This window comes from Aulostomus chinensis, chromosome 20 (assembly GCF_037954235.1).
Source record: "Aulostomus chinensis isolate RoL2024-O1b breed Wild chromosome 20, RoL_Achi_v1.0, whole genome shotgun sequence".
In the NCBI taxonomy this organism is placed as follows: Eukaryota; Metazoa; Chordata; class Actinopteri; order Syngnathiformes; family Aulostomidae; genus Aulostomus; species Aulostomus chinensis.
This window is the reverse complement of record NC_141339.1, coordinates 14,748,557-14,763,782: the sequence shown is the minus strand read 5'-3', so window position 1 is coordinate 14,763,782 and position 15,226 is coordinate 14,748,557. Positions and strand designations below refer to the sequence as shown.

General features: G+C 41.3%; 1 protein-coding gene and 1 long non-coding RNA gene across 4 annotated transcripts in view; one reads left to right on the top strand and one right to left on the bottom strand.

The window, feature by feature from the left end:
• sash1a (SAM and SH3 domain containing 1a) overlaps positions 1–15,226 on the bottom strand; it is a 258,670-nt gene that overhangs the window by 186,416 nt on the left and 57,028 nt on the right. The gene's annotated exons all lie outside the window — the stretch shown is intronic.
• Positions 9,326–10,850, top strand: LOC147242950 (uncharacterized). Its single transcript, XR_015110562.1, has 3 exons — positions 9,326–9,454; positions 9,675–9,782; positions 10,675–10,850. It is a non-coding gene; the product is annotated as an uncharacterized LOC147242950 (long non-coding RNA).

Genomic DNA, 15,226 nt, shown 5'->3' with positions numbered 1-15,226 from the left:
TACATTTTCCTCCCAACCACCAAAAATACTGTACTCCTTTGGGTCATAAATCCAGGAATTGACCCATACCATCTGTGTGAGCTGAATATTTATCCGTCCAATCAGAAGATGAAAAGATGTCATTTGGAAAAATATCTCAAGAACTATTAAGAGACATTGAAAAATTCACAACCCAACAAAGGATCTTTCTAGAAGCGACAATGTAGTAACGCCAAACATGAGAGGAACCGTACTTTATTGGTACCTTTAACTTCCAGCCTTCAAAAAGAAGAAGAAAGAAGGTAAACTTGAATTCATGAGCTCAGACAAGCCGATTATAGTTCACAGCCGCTGCGCGATACACTCAGACATCCTGAGTTCAGAGCTGTAGTCCCCGTGACTTGCATCTTGTTTTATTTGTTTTGTAAGTTTAAAAAAAAAAAAAAAAACGGTAAAATGTTGTGCATGGGATGAATTCAACTCTGTTATGAGGTATCCTGAGAGGCTGTCTTCATTTGATCCCGTTCCCCAAACCACACCCCGACGGAGCCAAACATCTCCGGTGGAATAAACTACGCAGTAGGCCACACAGTCGGCTCTCTTCAAAAGTCGTGTCGTTCCTCTTCCTGTTCTGACACTGACAGCTTCTATTGTTCTGGAATCACTGGTTGTTTGGCTGAGTGAGCCACAGACTCTCAGTGAGCGGATCTTAGCGATAGATGACTCTTTACGCAGTCTAAAGCCACCTCTCAGATGACTTGTTTTTTTCATCTTAATGTTCCTGTTGTCCTGACTCGTTATTTAGCAACCTAACATTGAAGCTAGAACTCTAGGAAGTCCATTCATCGAGCCAAGAAACACTGATGACAACTTTGTCCACAGATGATTCACTCTTGACCTTACAAGATGGGAATTCAGTAGACAGAGCCCACCCTCAGTTACGACACAGTAATCTTGACATCTATGGTCTAAAAACTGGAGTCTTGCTATGCAATGAGCCGAAAATTACAGGGCCTGTCGTGAATTTATACAAGTACATGTTTAGGTCCTCCAACATCCATTGACAGAGTAACTGATACGCCCGGACAAACTTCTATTCAAGGTTTTCCCAACGCTGATATGTCCTTCAAACTCATAATCCCCCATCATACCCCCCCCTTCTCATAATGTATTTTTGAAATACCACTTCACTAGCTGCTGTTTGATGGATCAAAATAGCAGCATATCAGCTGGTCCCACAGAGACAAAGGCTTATAAGCAACAATCCAAACAAAATCCAGGGTTGGGGTTAGGTTAAAAACTGACCTTGGCTACACACAAAAAAGGCAATTTACATGCAAATGATACTGCTGGCATTTGCTGTAATTGCCATTTGTGCTGCTCATCTAAAATGAAACAATGGCAGCAAGTTTAAACTGCCAACAGGGAGAGAGGGAGAGAGAGAGAGAGGGAGAGGGGGAGAGAGAGAGAGAGAGAAACAACCGACATGTTTAAGATTTCTGCCTTTTCAAATCTCGTTACTCTGCTTTTAAATGATGACGTTAAACGTGACCTCTTGCGCTGTTTTCAAGAGCAAGTATAACGCAGTTCATGAATTGTGTCCCATTATATTTTTTTAGTAACCCTCTCAAGATGCAGCTGCACTGACTGAAAAGACGTGCTAGCGTAGCCACACAGTCTTGAATCCAACTCATTCTGATTACAGGATTACCCTCCACCCCCACCCCAGAGAGCAAGCTAAAAGTAAATAGATGCATCATAATTCATGTGAGATGAAAGGATTTGATGGTTTCTTTCATCCTTAAGATGTACAATAAATGAGCGTGCGCCCACAAACAAATACACACACCCACAAAAGCAGATAAGAGATGCAAACACAAGAAGACGATCATCTCTCACTCTCATCAAGAACAATAATTTATGAAAAGAAATATGAGCTCCAAGCAGTTTTATAATAATAATGAATATTTAACATTTGCCTCATGAGCTAGACTGTGCGTGTTTGTATGCATTTATTCATTTATCCACAACTTAACTTCCATCATTAATTGCTCATGAAAGGTCAAAGGTAAGGGTGAGTTCACTGTCCTGGTTACGAAGAGTGAAACTAATTTAAATGGGACAACATCCTCATAAATTCTTAAAGGAACACGCTGACTTTTTTTTTTTTTTTTGAAAATGCACTTATTTGCTGCCTTCTCCCCAGTCAATCAAGGTGATTGACACCCGTCTCTCCTCTGTGAGTGCATTAGGGAGCTGAGAGCCACAGAGACCAGCTGATTGCTAGTTAGCTTAGCACAATGAATGGAGGCATACCTCAGTCATCAAATCCACTTTTCTGCGTGAGTCTTTGCCTGAGTTTATAGAACTATCGTTGTGTGTACCATTTGCTGTAAAATAACAAGACAGCACCACTTTCCTGACAAACACCTGGGCGCAGTGATTGGGCGGAGCAACTTAAAACCTCTCTCAGGCCAATTTTTTAAAATCTTTTTCAAATACCAAAAATGCTGATGAGTGACACTTACTCATCGCGTGAATGAATAAGAATCACGACATTAATTCAGAGATAACAAGATGAATAGGTGACATATATTGGTGTGAAAAAAATAATGCCAAAACGTACTAATGAAGAACAATTCATGTACCGACACGTAGATACACGAGTATACAAAAAAAAATGTAATCAACAAGAATTAGCTACATGCATTCAGAGCATCTTTTCCCTTAACTTTAGTTGATGACTTTTGATGGAGGTATACAAACCCTTTCCACTCATTCACTGTGCTAAGCTAACTAGCGTTCTAGTTGGGTGTTGGCTCCCTGAAGCATGCAGAAGAGAGAAGGGTATCTATCTTCTCGTCTGACTCTAGAGGGATGATAACATTATTACACAAAAAGTTGACATGTTTTTTTTTTTTTTTTTTATTCAAAAAAAGTGTTCTAGAAAAGAATCTGTGCTTACAAATCTTCTTAAAGTGGAACTTGCTGTGCTAAAATGGTCCTGATTAGTTTGGCTTATAGTTTCTCATTATTTTGCAAATCTTTTGGTGGTATTGCAACAACTACCCTTCACTTCTTCCCTCCTCGTCCCTGGTGGGATGGTTAGCTTAGCTGCCTGAACAATATGCTGTAACAGCCGTGGGTTTGGAGGGCTGCAACACCAGTGGGAAGATTTTTAACAAGCAGCTCAGGGATTATTTTGTGTTTAAGACAAAATGCAACAAAAGAAGTGTGGCACAAATACTCATCTCTCATCCATTTGTCTTTCCTTTGGGTTTCATGTTTATGTTGTACTACATTTCATTTAAACATGCAAGAACGACTCTGTTGTTTTCACTGACATACCTCAATTTACTTTATTACCATAACAAAGTTTCGACTACAAAAGGAGAAACTGAACAACTGACAGCTTGAAGAAGCTGCTTCGTGTTTCTTTACATCACTGGACACCCACTTCGGTCCCTCGGCAGCTTCTCTGGAAAAGAGGGAGTCTGGGAAGAGAAGGGGTGTCTTCTGATCTCTGTGAATAATGCATCTGTTTAGACCACTTTGATTGCTTACTTTGGCTTATTTATATGGGTTTGCTGGTGAGGGAGACATTTGTGTTATACTGAAGCCGTTTCAAAGGCAACGAAGGATTGCCTTCCAAAGACCCCTCTGGTGAGATCATCCTCATTTAAAAAAGAAAAAAAAAAGAAAGCTAGCTTTTCCAATTTCACAATTGGGAATCGATTAAATTTTAAATAAAGGATATCACAGGGCAAATTTAAGCTCCGCACAACCTTGAAAAGTCATGTAACCTAGATTCTGTAAGGGACGAGACAGAAAGGAGGAGGAGAATGACTCACAGAGAAGACAAAGGACTCTCCAGAGGGAATTCATCCCATCATGGAGAGACAAGCTGATTTGTTTCATCATCTGCTTCGCCACATCAAATCGGTTTCCCTCACTACCTGAAAGAATGATGGTCAAAGACATCAAATGGTTTCTCATTCATGATGACAGTCAGATATTAGCATGGAAGTAAAATTCCCCTCAAAATGTGGGAAGAAAATGAGGATTTATTTAAAAAGCAATGTGACTGGCTCCCAAAAACAGCAACAAAAAAAAGTCATACTCAGCTATTCGTACGAGTCACAGGCGAGCAGGCAGGTGTTATGCCTGAACTCTTCAGGTGATGTCAAGAAAAGCCAATAAAACTCTGTATAAGGAGGTGGAGGGAGGGGTGGCTCGACAGACAGAAGCAGTGCACGGGACTTGGAGATAGAAGAAATTCTTTGGGCGCAACTTCTGGAAACTGCAGTCACGGATGGGGAAAACAGTCAGTCAGCTGTTGACTACAGGTCACCAGTGGTGAGTATTGGCCTCCTGTTTCCTTCACACCGGTGCTTGTCTCAACCCGAACCATAGCCTCGTCCTAACCAAATGATTTTGTGCCTAACCTCATGAGACCGTGCTAAAAATGAGTTGCATCAGCATATTGGAATAAGTGAACTGCATTGCTACAGCCTCACTGCTAACAGCCATATTTGCTTATGCAGTTTTAATACTACAACAATTTGTGATTTGGGTTTTTTTTTGTTTTTTTACATAGAGAATGCAGCTGTTTCTGTATGTACTCACTGTGTGCTTTTTGATGAGTAAATGTGTTGGTTTATTTTGAACAAAATGGTCTTTTAACCTGATTTCTCAAGTGCCTTGGGCCAATCTGTGGCAGGCTATTCTCCACTTAAAAATACAGCATTGAAATGGTAAACACAAGTTAAACGCAGCTGTTGAGGTGTTGGCAAATTAACTTATGACAACAAGTGTCAAGTGCAAGGGGCAGTCAACACCAGAGCACCCTGACTCAGGCTAATATATTTACCCTCCATAGGCTTATTTGAATTAAACTCCCATGACAAGTGTGAACCGGTCTGTCAAAACAAACATAATTTGTTATAACTGGAGGAAATGGTGACACACCCCAGGAAACAGACTTGTTTTTGTAACTGGTACAAGCAGCAGTGAAATCTGTGCTGTAGGCGACCTCAGAGCCGTAAAAGGTCGCACCGAGAAGAGGCGAGCTGTTTCTGAAGCCGTCGAGAAATGACTGAAGAATCTAATTCACATGCAACACGGTGCTTGTGTTGAGCAGCATTCTGAACTGTACTGGGAGCCACTGAAGCATAGTGAGCTTTCACTCAATAGGCTCTATAGTGCACAGTACATGGTCGTCTCAGCTGTTGACCTCTTCCTCCTCTTCCATGCTCCATTGTGTCTGAGCCAACTGCTGCACATGCTGCTGGGTGGGCAGTTTAACCGCTGAATATATGAGTGCACCTCCTCTGACATCCATGTCAAACGTCTTGCATTTGCAATATGCTGGTGGCTCTCTGGAGAGTCACGGCTCACCTTCCCCTCAACCCACGCAATAGTCGTGAAACCATGACAGAGGGAGGAGTAGACGTCAGGTCTCAGACAGAGATGGAGGATCGTAGGAGTGCAGGGAGCAAAGATGAGGACACCAGCGAAGCTGTTTTGACCATGTGAGTCAAGAATTTGTCAGAAAGAAAGAGTTTAGGAATAAATCTCTATTTTCAGCTGGGGAGCCTTCTGTTACCTGGCTTTTAAGGATGGAGCAGATGGATCAAGGACCGATGGATTTCAGATTTGGAGAGCAGAATGAAATGTCACACTTTTCTCAAGATTTTCTTTGCTTCAGAGAACACAAATCATACCACAACTCCTCCAACAGAGTTCTTCAAACTAACGTTTCATGACATTTCTCGAGTCCAGACTCCTTTGAAAAAACAAAATACATTTTCCATCCTTGAATCAGGGCACCAGCTGGAGCAGCGGCCTATTGTGCTGCGTACCAGCACAGGGGCTACTGGTTTGGCTCCCCATGCTGAGTCCTGCTGGGTTGGGCTTCAATACAGACAAAACTGTCTGAGTTTGCAGATGAAAGTCAGATGAGTATATGTGTCCTGGCCCCTGCACTAGCGCCACCTCTGGCCATTCGAAGTACCTGTTCATGGACGCTCATTGTGATCAAGAGAACAGATGTAGCTATTGACTGTAAATGCAGTGGAAGAAGCATGTTGGTACGGTGAAGCGTCGACCAAGACAGCGTGGTAGGGCTAACTGGGGTAAAAGAGTAGTAAAAGGCAAAAAAAACAAAAAACAAAACAACAACACAAAAAAACGACTTCAACAACAAAGAAGTAGGGATGCACGATGACATCGGCACGTAATCAGTAGCAATCTTGGTCACATGTTTAAATAAATCGCTATCGACCCGATTGGCGGTCTTAATATTCACTTTATATACGATACATTATACATTCAATATATACTAATCAAGATTAGTTTTGTAGTTTTTGTTCACTATGGTTGTTTATGACGAAGGAACAATAATTAACAGGCTTTTCCAAATGTTTCAAAAATTAAAAACATTCTTTCAAATTCAACTTATGTGTGTTTTTCAATACAAACAAAATGTCAATACCATATAAACTTGTTGTTATACAGATAATACTGGCAAGTATCGGTTATCAGCCAAATCAAACCAAACCAGTTGTAAAATACTGGCACATGAAGTATCAGCCAAAAACCCAATATCCTGCACCCCTACAAAAAAGATTTAAAAGGAAAAGAAATAAAGAGTCCTGCCGGCTGCTCTGACTTCCCTCCTACACCGGACCACCAATACACAGATTTCTCTCAGTAGCTGACTGCATATTAGGAAACTCTCTTTCTCCCTTGAAAAAAATATCAAAATGGTGGTGGCAATTCTCCCACTGTGACTGCCCAGTCATTTGAACGACTATGAAGATCTCTCTGATAACCTGCTTTGAGACGAATCACTTAGAAATGTCACAGCCTCTCTCTTTTTTGTGCCTCGTGGAGCCTAGAATAGGCTGCAGCCTCACAAGCCTTTGAAAGCTCTGGATTACTGCAACTGTTCTCATTTAGACGTAGCCTCAAGCAGAGAACAAGCTAATTTCCTAATGTGTCAAAATTAATGAAGAAGAAGATAATTTGCTACAATGGAGGAGGACACACGTGCAGACACACACACACACACACACATAGAGTCCTGCACAAATAAATACTCACACTATCCTTTACATGAACCTCAAAAAGGAGCCAGAAAGTGAAGAGTTGAGACCAAAAGTAGGTTAGATACATCAGCAGTAAAACATCAAGGCGCTGACACTCTTAGATCTCAAAGCGCAGAAAGAAAAAGAGATTCAGTTCATGAGAAATTTGGCAAAGACAACCACTTGAAATTGAGCAATCCCCAAATTCCTGTCACTCGTGTTTTTTAAATAGTTTGAAAGTGAGATAAGGCACATGGTTTTACAACTTAGTACACGGGAGGAAAGCAGAGTTACAGAGAAATATAGAGATTTTCCAGTCATTCAGTTATACTCAATGGAGTTTTTGATATCTCATAAATAAAGAGTTTGAATTTGAACATGAATTCAAAGTACATATTTATTGACTTAATATGTTTAAGAGTCATAATTTAAGGAAACGCATAATTTTATATGTACAATTCACATTAAAATGTCAAAATCGGAGCCATATAATTTGTATGTACTTCCCAACGACATTCTAAATAACCCCATATTGTTGTGACGGCCTTTTAACATGAAATCCTTGTGTGCTCTGTCCACATCAGGTAATCTGAATCACACATCCATTCTTGACTCCAGCAGGAAGAAAGAAGAGCACAAAGAGGAGCGAGGGAGTTTTCAGACCATTTCTCCCCCCTCTGTGTATCTACATCTGCTCCAGTCTGAGAGACAGCTGTTCCTACGGGGAGAGGCAGCAGGCGGATAGAGCCCCTCAGCTCTCTCTCCATGCCTCTCTTTCCTCATCTATCCATCAAGTATCTAAAACCCCCTGGTATCCTTCTCTTTAGCTCCTCAGCCCAGGTACTGATGCCTACCCCCGTGATACCCACGTTCACCCATCCGCAGCTTTTGCTTCCCACCTCATTAATTCCAATTTACAATCTGAGTAGTTTCCAACAAGATGTCTTTGCTCCACAACTCCAGAAACTGCGGTAATATGTAAATGCCCAATGAGTGGTGTGTAGCAGCTTTTCCGATTCAAGAACTGAACATTAAATAAGGGAGGAGGGGAGATTAAGAGATCGAAAATGGTGGATGCTCAGAATTGGATTATTTAGCCGATATCCAGCGATTTGCAACTGACCTGGCAGACAGCTGATCTCAAAAAGCTTAAATGATATTCATATTTTGCTCACGGTAAAACATACATGTGAAACACTGAGTATGTACACTTTCACATTTAGCATGTACTACTAAATACATGGAAGCACTGGGAATCTACATATTTTGCAAATACTAAAAAAAAAAAGTTTTGTTTTTTCAAAATGATGAGAAACAAAGAGTTTTTTTCCAAAAGTGGGCCGAGATGAATAGCAGCCATCGGATCAATGCCAGTGTAACAAGGGGAGAAAAAGTTCAGTGTCTGGCATGAATGATGCTCTTCAATACACACGTCATCATCCAAAAAGTGCACCAGGAGCTTTTTTTCCTAAAAGGCCAATAGTGCATCATTCTTTTATGCTTCAAGTATTTTACATCAAGAGGACATTACGAGCGTAAATAAATAGTGACGCAGCATATGCTTCTGTCTGGAAAAGCCTTGTTGATGGCCGGTGACACAGACCGGGGCTGTGGGCTGCAAGGTCAGACGATCTCACTGGTGGCCAATGTGGCTTACATGAATCATTGAGCATAGCCAAGTCAAACTGTGCTTCGGCGTTCAGCCATCTGGAGATGACCATTAGCATACACTAGTGGGCCTCTGCTGCGTATTTCCTACTGCAATTCGACAGAGCATCAAATTTGAATCCACAAAATCCTTTCTGTCATGTTGAAATTTGCACGTCAATGCTGAAGAGCCTTTGATGAGGAGGACTCCATCAGTTGATTGGGAGGTGAAACGGGTCAGGGTGATGATTCTCTCTTCTCAAGGAAATCCTGGTCATAATTCAGTCTTTGTTAATAGCTCAGGAACGCCCAGAGCTCCACACTCATCACAAGCTGAGATGTAATCCTTAAATGAACTCTCTATCACCCTCGCTACAGCTGAAGGGAAACCAGAAGAGTAAGACGGTGGGAATCAGATCCATAAGCTGGTTCCACCTTTTTCCTCCTTTTTTTCGGGGGGGGGGGGGGGTGTTCAAACGTAAATATACAAACACTTCCAACTCTCTCTGGGACAGCCACGAGGAGTTGAGAGAGCGAGGGAGAGAGAGAGAGAGCGAGAGAGAAACAGGAAACAGTCAAAATCAGTAACACAAGAGCAGCTCCAACAAGTGAAGTGATGCATGCAGTAGCAGCTGTGACTGTTGCACTCTCCTCATCTTTGTTTTAGCTGACGGCCTGAAAGAGTTGGACGCATCCTGCTGAAGAACGACGGAACACCGAGGAAAGGCACGCGGGCACAGGTGAATCCGAGATGTGATTAGCATACATTTGCTGCAGCGATACCATAGATGTCATACATGCTGCATAAATTCTATATATTTAAGAGACAGCGGGTGAAGTGAGATGAGGCAGGTAATAAGCTGCGTATTTATGGAGGTGCGGCGGTGTCACTGACATCTGCATAACCTATTCATGAGCCTCATGATGGAATCTCAGTTATCCCCCGCTCCAATCTTACAGGTGACACAAGAGGAGCACTGAGGTGAAGGCAGCGAGGACGATAATGAAGATGAAAATGGACAAAGGAAGCAGCACAAGAAGAGGAAGAAGTAAATGAGGAGAGATGAGGTAACTGGCATAATGGGGGGGGGGGGGCAGGATGCACTTAATAGAGGACGCAGACAGGGAAAAGGATGAAATTCTGAAATGCTGAGATTAACTGAAAAGAGAGAGAAAGAGAGAAAGTGACAGAGGCAAGAGAGAGAGCAATTACTGGGAGAATTTTTGAAGAAAAAACAAAAACCTGTACATGTGGATTCTGCCCTGCTTGCACATCCACTATGTGTGCCCTACGCTCTGCATACCAATGATTCAGACGTGCCATAACTGGAATTCACAATCTATACAGACAGCAAAGGGTAACAGCATTAGATATTCTTCTGAAGCACAGAGGAGGGTGGAGGGGAAACAGAGACCAGCATGAAGATGGCCTTGCATTGAAATAAAGAGAAAATAAATTAATATCTTAAATGCCCTGGATGTTTCTCTACATTTTTTGCTTTCATTTAGAATGAACTGGTCTATTAATATTCAAGAAGTCTATTCAGAGCTCCACCGGCTGACGGTCCCCCTCAGATGTGTGATGTCTGAATGTCTGAGTCCTCGTTGCTGAGACTGTCCTTGTACGCTGCAGTTTCGCAGAGGAAATGCTCAGACTGCTTATTAGGCTCCTGATACTTCTGGCTGCATATGGAAAACACATTGACATATTAACAAGGTTAAAAGCTAAATTCACATAGGAGACCATTCAGATTAATTAATTGCAAACCACTATGACAGCGCATTTAAAAAAATTGCACGACACTGACCAAAGGCAGTATGAAAAAACACGTAAACAAAAAAAGAACATCAACATTTTCTCATGACTTCCAGTCGTTTTCTCACTCTGCTCCAGTTTGAAAGAGTGCATGTACAGGTGAGCTCTCAACAGGTATTTAAATAAGCACTCTTATTTTTACAGAGCGTGCAAAGGGACATGTTCTGGTCTCTACAATGACAACAGATGGCAGTCTTCTGCGCTTGGATGTGACGTCAGGCAAACGAGAGGGGGGCTGCTGAACGCCAAGAACACAGGGTCCCCTAGTTGACGTTTACCACAGAGAACAGCCACATGAGGCAGCAATCTTAGCTACGCGCTCCTATTACCTCCCTGTAATGGCTGTCCTTGGTTTCTTACAAACAGTTTGGCAGAAACCCAGACACCAAAAAATATTTTTCCATGTTACACGCCAAGAATAAAAAAAAGAAGAGGAGAGAAACAGTATGGACACTGTTTTGCTTTTTGTAGTTACATTTTTTCACAAGCCAAAGCTGATGTACACAGTGAAAAATAGTACTAGTGTGTACCTAAAAAAGGAACATGAATTCAAATGATGAATATTGATATTAGGAGTCAACCCTTCTCATTTACGCTAATGCATCACCTGTCCTGCTGAGCAAGAAAATTGGGTGGACAGGTCCCCGTATTTCCTCGAGGCTGAAGACACAAGACGTGCCCGGGGCTTTAGTTTGTGTCTGAATGATGAATGGCTGGTAAAAGGAAACAACTCGGGGCCTGCGTGGTGGTTCCTCTGAGAGGAACGGAGGTGGGTAAAGGCCAACATGCTACTGGGGCTGTGATTAAAGTGAGACATGTTAGTTTAAGCAGAGGGGTGCAGCCCAGTGAGCAATCGCTGTTGAGGAGAATCAGCCAGACAGACGTAATTAGCAGGTTAAGATGGATTTTCTTTGCAACTGCTGACTGTCTGGGAACAGAGGGAAGAAGAGACTGAACATCAGATGTTGAAGGTACACTGTGCTGGATCCACTCCTGATGGAAATACTTGAAAATGAGCCACAGCGGGAGTTAGTATATTGGGTTGTGAATGCCTATGAAGTGGTAAATCTCTGAATCTGACATCCACAACCAACAAAACACTTGCCCACCCACCATCAAAGCTTCCGGCTGTTAATTATCTTGATAGGACACATCGAATATATAAACAAATGAACGATGAGCCTCAAATTCAAACCTATTGATTCAAACAAATCATGGATAAACAAGTGAGGAGGGGGAGAAATTATTATGTTGAACTGAAATCTCAGGCTTTTCATAAAAAGGTGCCTTGAATTATTTTTATTTATTTATTTTTTTTAAATAGCTTCCATACCATGTGACCCAGGTGGCAAATCAGTACCAGATATTGGTACTGGACATGAAATATAGGAAATATCATTTTATATTGCATTTTATGGCCTCTTATGCCTGAACAGGAATATTTTCATGCAAAATTTAGTTTTGTTTTTTCTTTTTAATACATTCCATAAGATGACCAAGGGACTCTAATATCCAGTTATTAGTATCAGATGGGCAGCATAGAGCACAACCTTGTTTTATGCACTTTATTTCCTTCTATACTCTGATATGAATATTTCAGTGCTTTTTGTGTGTTTTTGTTTGTCTGCGGCAGCAACACAGGGATGAATTGTCGCAAGCTCCATATGAAACTTTCCAAGGTTGACAGGTCTGAATCTCATGATTGTATCAAACAAAAAAATATTAGGGTCGTGGCGGTGGAGGGGCGGTCGTTTGTCGTCTCTCGACAACTGTCATCGCCGTCTTCAAGGTATACTTACAATGCTGTTCAAAGCTCAGTCCAGATTGGTTTTATACAGCGGCGTCCATGTGTGCAATTCCAAAAAAAAAAAAAAAGGATGTTTGCTGAAAAAGAGGGGGAAAAAAAATCTATGAAATATTAAAGAATATATATAAAACCTGCCTGCGCTTTGTTGATGACTACAACAGGCAAATTAAACCGTGTCAGCCCATTTCCACTCATGTTCAAAAAAACCCAACTTGACAGGACAGGAAATTGACAATTTAATGGCATACTTTGGAGCATATCTGAAGCAGTTATATGTCCAAAAAAAAAGAAATCTGACAGCATGCTCTGTCCCTATGAATTGCATTTCTCTTGATACAAAAAGGAATTAGACTGAACTGACAAAATGAATTTTGATTGCACAAGCAGGAAAATAAAAAGCGAGAAATGCAGCATGAAAGGTTTTCATCTGGGGTTTGAACAAATGTAATTAAAGTATTTCCTGTTTTTTTGTTATTATTATTATTATTATTATTATTATTAAAACGGGGGGGGGGGGAGAAAATAGCAGCATGATAAGGTGAATTGTCCACTGTGGGTAAATCCACCCGGTGACTGGACATGACAGGATAAGACAAGGTTAGATTGTTCAAGCGTGATTGTTAAGATAATTCTACTTGATACAGTAACGTTCAAAATCTGGGACCAGGCTGTGGTGGCCAACCACCCAGCAAGACACTGCACCTCCTCTTGGGGTACACCAAAGGGTTCCCAGCACAGATGCGATATGTAATCCCCCTAGGGTTCTGGGTCTGGGACCTACATGTGGAAAACATCCGACACAACATCCAAAGAGGCTACCCAGGGGGCAGATGCCCAAACCACCTCAGCCATCTCCTGAGGCTGAACCCAGCCACCCTGCAGAGGAAACTCATTTCAGACGACTTGTTCATGGATGTACGATGCCGTTTCGGTCACTCGCTAAAGCTGGTGGTCATAGGTGAGTATCGGAACGTAAATCAACTGGTAAATTGAATTGACAGTTTCGCCCTCTGGCTCAGCTCCTTCCTCACCACGTCGGATCCATGCAGGGATCGCATTACTGCTGATGCCATTCTATATGCACAGGCATAAAGTACACACATTAGGGATGTAACGATACACAGATGTCATGGTTCAGTTCTCACCACCATGCGGGCACGATGGTTTGGAAACAAGCTCAGAAGAGAGGAAAAAAAATGCATGAGGGTTTCTTTTTAAACTTTGAACTATCATTAGTGAAAGATAGTTCCACTGATGATACACAGTATGTTATGTAGTACAGAAGCAAGATTGTAATCAGAGATAGAAATGAAAAGATAGCACTCCTGTTCAATGTTAAAGCTGCATAAAAATATGGAAATATGTAGTTTCACCAATAATAGTTTAAGATGGAGACCAAAGACTCAGACATCAGAGCCAGGATTGCATTCCCCATGGATGTTCTCTTTGATGATGGCAGGTCAATGCGTGGAACAAGATCACACATCGTTGACTATTTGAGTTTCGACTGTACTTGATTGGTTGCAGTCTCTCCATTGGAACAGCATTTGGGCTGTAATTTATTCACAATAAACATATTTATTATATCTAACGAGGAGTTACGTGCAAGTTGCATGTAACCCTACCCATGTCCAGCAACACCAGCGATCAGTGCTAAGAAACCTGACTGAAGACATTCAAGTGAACAAAAACACAAGTACGGACAAGAACCCAGGTTGAGTAAGTTGTATCTGGCAGACTACACACATATTTTGCATTGCTGCCTCCCACTGGTATGTTTTTATCATTAACACCACTACACGGCTGTGAGGATTCTACAGCTGTAATGGCAAAATCTTCACTAATAATTTTCTGTTTTATATAACAACTGACAAACAAAACTGGTTTTCCATTGTGATTTGGCGATTGATGAAGAGCTTCTACAGGCAGCGTCACCGTCAGAGTATCGCCTGACTATCAGAGCTGCTACACAGATACTGTTTGTTGTCTTGTCTCTCACCGCTAAACACGGAGGTGCACAAAACCCTTGATTGCACAAGAGGGAGAAAATGGTAGGACTCGTGAGATTTCTGCCAAACCAGCAGCACAATGTTTTGCTTGCCTGGACACATTCCTCCAGCATCCCACCCTATTATTATTAGAAGAGTGTGCGTGTGGTGAAACGAAGCATGCCGAGTATGATGATTTCGAGAAGAGCAGTAATTCCACGAAATTGTGAAATGATTGGAACCTGGCTGCCTTAAGAAGAGTTTTCCACAGGAACAAAGATGAATCGCTACCAGAATGAAACGTTCTTGATGACAGACATGAATTATTGAAGGTAACGGGCAGGGTTTTACAGCCACCAGTGTTCTGCCTCCGATTGTTGATTCTCTACACGGATAATATTTCTAGAGAGAACTCGGCTTAGTTAAATTGTTTAGGAAACAAATTATTTGATACGAACAAAAACAAATTCCACTTTTTGATTTGTTTTTGTTATCAGTTTTATTTGTTGATGTATTTTATTCTAGTCAATTTATTTTCAACAACAGCGGTGATAGTAATAATAACAAATTTATTTGTATAGTGCCTTTCAAAACAAAGTTACAAAGTGGTTTCAATGAAGCAAAACCAATGAAAACTCTCACACAGCAAAAACTAAAATTGAGAAAAACGAAGAACGTTTTAAATGAAAATAAAACGTGAAAATTAAAGCAAATAATCAAGGAATCAGATAAGGAACCACCTTTAGATAAAAGTAGTTTGATGCCTTATTTGGTGCCACATTCATTCTTTTCTGTTCTGAATCAAATAAGGACAAATGAGACAACTACTTGACATGTTCCAGCTATTTCAAACCACATTAAATACAAACATAAAATCAAGTAACAGCAGTCTTGTGAAGCT